The following is a 7912-nucleotide window of genomic DNA, read 5'->3' as shown; positions in this document are numbered from 1 at the left end:
TTGAGGAAGGGGCAGGGGCAGTGGAGTAGGCTCAATGTGGAGGGATTCACAGAACTCATAAATTGGCTTGTTTGGCTTTGGCTTAGAGGAATGTGTGAATTTGGCCATTATGATTTGCAGACTAGTAGTCGATTGTGGATGTTGGCTACGGCAAAGAGTTGACTGGAATATAGTTCAGGAACAGGGAAGCGAGGCGGAAGCTATGAGGGCAGGATTTAGAAGGCAATAGATCTGCATCAGTTTTGCCAGCTCAGAATGTACTTTCCTCCTTGCAGTTTTGTGACCAGGGATATCAGAAATCTACTAGGTTATTCTGTGAAAGGAACTTAAGGATGCTTTAAATTTTGAGACCCCTTCATGGATTACTGCCTTGTCGTGGCGAAGGGGCTTGCGTAATTCAATGAAGCTATGAGCTATGCCGTGCAGGGCCACCCAAGATGGACAGGTCATAGCAGAGAGTTCTGACAAAACGTGATCCACTGGAGAAGGAAATGGCAAACCACTCCAGTATCTTTGCCATGAAAACCCTATGGACAGTACCAAAAGGCAAAACGATATGACGCTGGAAGATGAGCCCCTCAGGTCGGAAGGCGTCCAATATGCTACTGGGGAAGAGCAAAGGGCTAGTACTAGTAGCGCCAGAAAGAATGAAGCGACTGGGCCAAAGCCGAAAGGACGCTCAGCTGTGGATGTGTCTGGTGGTGAAAGGAAAGTCCGATGCTGTAAAGATTTTTTCTCCATAGGAACCTGGAATGTAAGATCCATGAATCAAGGCAAGCTGGACGTGGTCAAACAAGAGATGACAAGACTAAACATCGACATCTTAGGTATCAGCGAACTAAAATGGACAGGAATGGGTGAATTTAATTCAGATGACCATCAGGTATACTACTGCGGGCAACAATCCCTCAGAAGAAATGGAGTAGCCTTCATAGTCAATAAAAGAGTAGGAAAAGCAATACTGGGATACAATCCTCAAAATGACAGAATGATCTCAGTTTGAATCCAAGGCAAACCATTCAATATCACAGTAGTCCAAGTCTATGCCCCAACCACCGGTGCTGAAGAGGATGAAATTGACCGGTTCTATGAAGCCCTACAGCACCTTATAGAACTAACACCCAAAAATGATGTCCTTATCATCATGGGGGATTGGAATGCTAAAGTAGGAAGCCAAAAGATAACTGGAATAACAGGCAAGTTTGGCCTTGGAGTACAAAATGAAGCAGGGCACAGGCTGATAGAATTTTGTCAAGAGAATACGATGGTCATAGCAAACACTCTTTTCCAACAACCCAAGAGACGGCTCTACACATGGACATCACCAGACGGTCAACACAGAAATCAGATTGACTATATGCTCTGCAGCCAAAGATGGAGAAGCTCTATACAGTCAGTAAAAACAAGACCATGAGCTGACTGTGGCTCAGACCATGAGCTTCTTGTTGCAAAGTTTAGGCTTAAATTAAAGAAAGTAGGGAAAAGCGCTAGGCCAGTCAGGTATGAATTAAATCATATCCCTGTTCAATATACAGTAGAGGTGACAAATAGATTTAAGGAATTAGATCTGATAGACAGAATGCCTGAAGAACTATGGACAGAGGTTTGCAACATTGTACAACAGGTAACAACCAAAACCATCCCAGAGAAAAAGAAATGCAAGAAAGCAAAATGGCTGTCTGAGGAAGCTTTGCAAATAGCTGAGGAAAGGAGGGAAGCGAAAGGCAAGGGAGGAAAAGAAAGATATGCCCAATTAAATGCAGAATTCCAAAGAATAGCTAGAAGAGATAAGAATGCCTTCTTAAATAAACAATGCAAAGAAATAGAAGAAAACAATAGAATAGGGAGGACCAGAGATCTTTTCAAGAAAATTGGAGAGATGAAAGGAACGTTTCATGCAAAAATGGGCATGATAAAGGACCAAAATGGCAGGGACCTAACAGAGGCAGAAGAGATTAAGAAGAGGTGGCAAAATTACACAGAAGAACTATACAAGAATGAGCTTAACGTCCCTGATAATCACAATGAGGTGGTCACTGACCTCGAGCCAGACATCCTAGAATGTGAAGTGAAGTGGGCCTTAGAAAAGCTGAGCAACAACAAAGCTAGTGGAGGTGACAGTATTCCAGCTGAGCTATTCAAAATCTTAAAAGACGATGCAGTAAAAGTGCCACACTCAATTTGCCAGCAAATTTGGAAAACTCAACAGTGGCCACAGGATTGGAAAAGATCAGTTTACATTCCAATTCCAAAGAAAGGCAGTGCCAAAGAATGTTCAAACTATCGCACCATTGCACTCATTTCTCATGCTAGTAAAGTTATGCTTAAAATTCTACAAGCTAGACTCCAGCAGTATGTGGATCGAGAACTACCAGAAGTACAGGCAGGATTTCGAAGAGGCAGAGGAACGAGAGATCAAATTGCTAACATATGCTGGATCATGGAGAAAGCTAGAGAGTTCCAGAAAAACATCTACTTCTGCTTCATTGACTATGCTAAAGCCTTTGATTGTGTGGATCATAACAAACTGTGGCAAGTCCTTAAAGAGATGGGCATACCAGACCATCTTATTTGTCTCTTGAGAAACCTATATGTGGGCCAAGAAGCAACAGTGAGAACTGGACACGGAACCACTGATTGGTTCAAAATTGGGAAAGGAGTCCGGCAAGGCTGTATACTGTCGCCTTGCCTATTTAACTTATATGCAGAGCACATCATGAGAAAGGCAGGGCTAGATGAATCAAAAGTTGGAATTAAGATTGCCGGAAGAAACATCAACAACCTAAGATATGCAGATGATACCACTCTAATGGCAGAAAGTGAAGAAGAACTAAAGAGCCTCTTGTTACGAGTGAAGAAGGAGAGTGCAAAACTTGGGTTGAAACTAAACATTAAGAAAACCAAGATCATGGCATCCGGCCCTCTCAATTCCTGGCAAATAGTTGGGGAAGAAATGGAGGTAGTGACAGATTTTATTTTCCTGGGCTCCAAGATCACTGCAGATGGGGACTGTAGCCAAGAAATTAAAAGACGCTTGCTCTTTGGGAGGAAAGCCATGGCAAATCTAGACAGCACACTAAAAAGCAGAGACATCACCCTGTCAACAAAAGTGCGTATAGTCAAGGCTATGGTCTTCCCAGTTGCAATGTATGGCAGTGAAAGCTGGACCATAAGAAAGGCTGAGCGCCAAAGAATTGAAGCCTTTGAACTATGGTGCTGGAGAAGACTCCTGCGAGTTCCTTGGACTGCAAGGCGATCAAACCGGTCAGTCCTAGAGGAGATCAACCCTGACTGCTCTTTAGAAGGCCAGATCCTGAAGCTAAAACTCAAATATTTTGGCCACCTAATGAGGAGGAAGGACTCACTGGAGAAGAGCCTAATGCTGGGAAAGTTTGAGGGCAATAGAAGAAGGGGATGACAGAGAATGAGGTGGCTGGATGGAGTTACTGAAGCAGTAGGCGTGAGCTTAAATGGACTCCAGAAGATGGTAGAGGACAAAAAGGCCTGGAGGAACATTGTCCATAGGGTCGCGATGGGTCGGACACGACTTCGCAACTAACAACAACAACAAAATTTTGAGACACTTCAATGTCTCTTTTGGAAGAAGATTCTGACCATTTCTTCCACATAGTCACTTTTTAAATCCATTTTATGAGTAAGTCTATCTGAGCAACTTGGTGTATCATTAAGGAAGCTTAAATACATCTACAAACTGACTTCAAGGGGATTCTGGTTCATACAGAAAGCAGATTAGGATATTGGTGGAATTGTGGGTAGCATTTTTAAAATTATACTTGTTTTGTATGCATAAAAATAAGTATAATTTTAAACATACAAACCATAGCTCCAGCAATCACTATAATATGTGGAATATCTCCTCCCCGAAGACTCTTTGAAAAGGGCAGGTTTTGATGGCCCTCTGGAATATGGTAGAAATGGAACCTCTTATATCCATGGAGCAGAATAATCTCCCACAAGAAACCCATGGAGATTCTGATAATGTTCCCTTTGGGTCGGAGAGTGCAACAAGCCTAGATCTTATCATGATGAAAGAGTCTTAAAGATAACCTATGACAAAGAAGAACTGCTCCGTGGAGCAATTAAGACAGCCTCAAATAAGGCAATATTTCAGTATGCAGGAGTACATGAAACCACGCCCCCTCCGCTCCACGGAAAAGCCTCTCTCCATGGAACTGGCCCCTGGTGCCCAAAAGATTGGGGACCTCTGCAACAAACTGACCAGATAACGTCTCGAGAGAGAATGGTTCTGGTTCAGATTTCTGCTTTGGCCATGACACAGATGTATATTACTAGCTCTTATTTCTTTTTATGTCATTCTTTTTACTAAAAGTTTAGTGAAGCCTTTCCCAAGCTAATGTCCTCCAGGTGTACTTACAACAGTATTCAGAATCTCTCTGTTGGCCAGGGATAATGGTAATTATATATCCAAACATCTAGAAGGCGACATGTTGAGAAAACTGAATAACAATTCCAATTCTATTTGATACTCCTGGAACCCAGCAGGAAAATATGTACCTGCCTTTCGATATAGACACTGTAAAACGTGAAACATGACTAGGAAGGGAGCCATCAGATAAGAAGCATCTCTTTACTCTCATTATCCCAGCAACACAACACTGAGGCTTTGAAGTGATCCACTATGCAGTAAATCATTGGCTTTCTCATTAAAAAGTTCACAATCCAAAAGGTGCTGAATAGCACGTGTATCCTTTCAGGTTAGAGGAAACGGCGTAGGAACCACAGAGGCAGTGTGAAGAAAAAAAGAGAAACAGCATTTTAACAACTTTGATTCATATTATTATGTCCTTCCACAGGCAGAAGAGATGCAAGTGTGCTACCAAGCTCATTTTAAAGAGAAATATCATCCTCCTCCAAATGGGAAATGTATCACAGAAAGCAGCGGTTATAACAGAGCAGAAAGTACCATTGAAAGCTGATGTGTGAATGTATTTTACAAGGCAAAACAATATCCCTCCTATCAGCTCAAAAATGATTAAAAATGCTCAGAGAAAGAATATAATCTATAGCTGGAAGGGTGAAGAAAATGAACTCGTTGGAGCCTGTCTATTTCCCTTCCCATTGTGATCAGCACTGGGGGGAAAAAGAATTAAGTATCCTTTGGAGAGAAGAGTTGAACTCCAATGGATTAAGCAAGTACACATCCAGTAGCCCAATTCCAAGACTGGTGCATAGTTTCAAATACATCACTTGAAAAGGAGTTTGTGCAAGGAAAGAGCAACCAAAATTATAGGAAATTACAATAGCTGCTTTAAAAGGAATGGGGGCCTTTTTAATTTAGCTGCTTTAGAAGGAAAGGGGGGCTTTTTAACTTAGAACAAAAACAAAGAATATGTGATTCAATACAAATATATTAAACATGTTAGGAACAAAGGGGAGAAAAAACATTTTTCACATTCAGAGTATTAGAATTGGAGATCATTGACTGAAGCTAAATTTTGGGAGATTCAAGCCCAATTGAAAAAAATGTTTTATATAAAGTACAGTTATGCAGTAGAATGACTAGAATTTAATAAAATTAAATTTTAATTAAACAAATCAAGCTTCTTCCCATTCCCTCTTTATTACGTATAAACAAAATCAAAGAAATGAAAGGGTTCCTTAAGGCTATGGAATTCAATCTGCAACTTCATCTTGATGCCCCTCCCTAATACATTTAATAGAGCCCATTATTTTTTAATCTTTAACTGGAATCTGTTCTTTATTACTCCATAGCCTCCTCTCTGCCAGATCAACTTCCTTCTCTGTGTTACATTTTCAGGCACTCAGAAGAATGCTACAATATGTAACTATGCTCACTTTAACTAAGTTAGAAAGCATTGGTTGATGCTGACCTGACCTGAAGGAGAATGCAAAGTTATGCTCTTGGGAATGAAAATTCAAATGAGGAGGTACAGATAGTCTTCGACTTTTGACCCTTGATCAAATAGAAGAAATAGAATAGAAATAGAAAATTCAGGGGCTGTTATGACAGCACTGAACAAGTGGCATCTGTGACCAGTCCTTGGAGTTCCAGTCATCCAACCACCTCCATGACCATGTGATCATGACATGGGTACAACCTGTTTGCACTTACAACCTACTGCTCTGTCCCGCATCTGTATGATTATCATTTTCAACATTCTCTGCTAGCTTCCATAAAAAGGTAGTGGGGAAGCTGGCAGAAAAGGTCACAAGTCTCCCATCCCTGTGCATCCTCCTCCAGCTGCTCTGAGCCCCTCTGCACCAGCCACTCACACACCCTCATTGACCCTCACATCTCCCTCACACCTTCATGCATTTTTCACAACCCATGCCTCTTACACACACCCTCGCACCCTCCCTGATCCACAGCTCTCATCCACACTTTTGCACCTTCCCCAATTTGCACCTCATGCCCCCTTGAAGACCCCCTCTCACACCCTTATGTACCCCTTTGCTTCCCCCCACTCAATCTGGCAGTAGCCACTTATCTGCCTGCCAGCCTGGAACTTGCAACTTCTTTCTGGTTTCCCCACTGGCTTTGACTATGGAAAGCCAGCAGGAAGTTGCCTCACCTAACACATGTGGCATTCAGTTAAAAATAGCAACCAGAACTACAGGGATTGCCATCTCTAAGCAATACAGTTACAACTGCATCAATTAGCACCAATTAGCAACAGAAATTCCAGGCCCAATTGCCATTGAAATTGGGACTAACAATTGATAAAAAAGACTAACAATTGATTAAAAAGACTATCTGTCTGCTGGGCTTGTCTACTACAAGAGGCTTAGGTTGTTTCAGGAAACATTAACAATTCAATTGTATAATTAAGTTTTAATACAATTTTTATTTGCAGTCTCAGAATTTAGTTTCCTTTTTAATTGGTTAATAACCATAACAAAGTTATTGCATTGTAATATAGCAATTCGATCAGATGTTCTGTTATAAATTAATAAAACAGATGCTTTTGCAGCTGTAATTTTCCAGTGTGAGAACCTCTTTTTGCTACTCTGAGCACCAGGATACAGTATGCAAAAAAATTAATTGCTTCTTTCGGAAAGAATAGAGAACATAAATGAACACAATGCACTAATATCAATTTATTGTATCAGTTTGTACAGCCAGCCCCTCACCAGTTATGTGGCATCAGTGGCTTAACTATTTCACAAATCCTTCACGAAATAAAATGATCGCATCAGTTTTCTTTAAAAATGGAAGAAGCCAACATCTACAGCTAAATCAAATTGATGTGATTTATTAAATAACTCAGACCAAGCATAACTGCTTTGATATTATGATGCATTATTTCAATTTCGAGGCTGTAGACTCCATGGCAATTCTGCTCAGCTTAACAACCACCAAAAAAAAAAAAGCTAAGTCTCGTGCACCTTTACAAGGTTCAACAGGCAAAAAACCTAAGAGCAGTTTTCCATAGGGGAAAAAAATGAATGGGGGAAAAAAAATGCAGCGCTGATTTCTTGAATTCCCACCTCCATCAGCCTTATCCTGGTCTGCATGGCTAGTAATTCAACACCTGAAAAACCATTAGCGGCCCAACCCTAATATAAAAGCATTTGCCTCGTTAAAAAAAACCCAAGTAAGGCGCTCCTTTCAATGCCCGGACTTTTACAGACACTCATTATCTCCGTCTTCCGCGACCCCGGAGCATATCCAGCCTGCGCACGGCCCTCACAAGCATATTTGATGTGTTGCCTTTAAAACAGGGATCTTCAAACTGGGCCTTTTTGTGACTTGTGGACTTCAACTCCCAGAATTCCTCAGCCAGGCACACTGGCTGAGGAATTCTGGGAGTTGAAGTCCACAGGTCATAATAAGGCCAAGTTTGGAGACCCCTGCTTTAAAACCTCCAATTTATATTCCCTTGCATTTAAACCGGGAGGGGGCCAGGAA

Source organism: Vipera berus, assembly GCF_964194415.1.
Source record: "Vipera berus genome assembly, chromosome: 2".
Taxonomy (NCBI): Eukaryota; Metazoa; Chordata; class Lepidosauria; order Squamata; family Viperidae; genus Vipera; species Vipera berus.
This window is presented reverse-complemented; position numbering follows the sequence as displayed.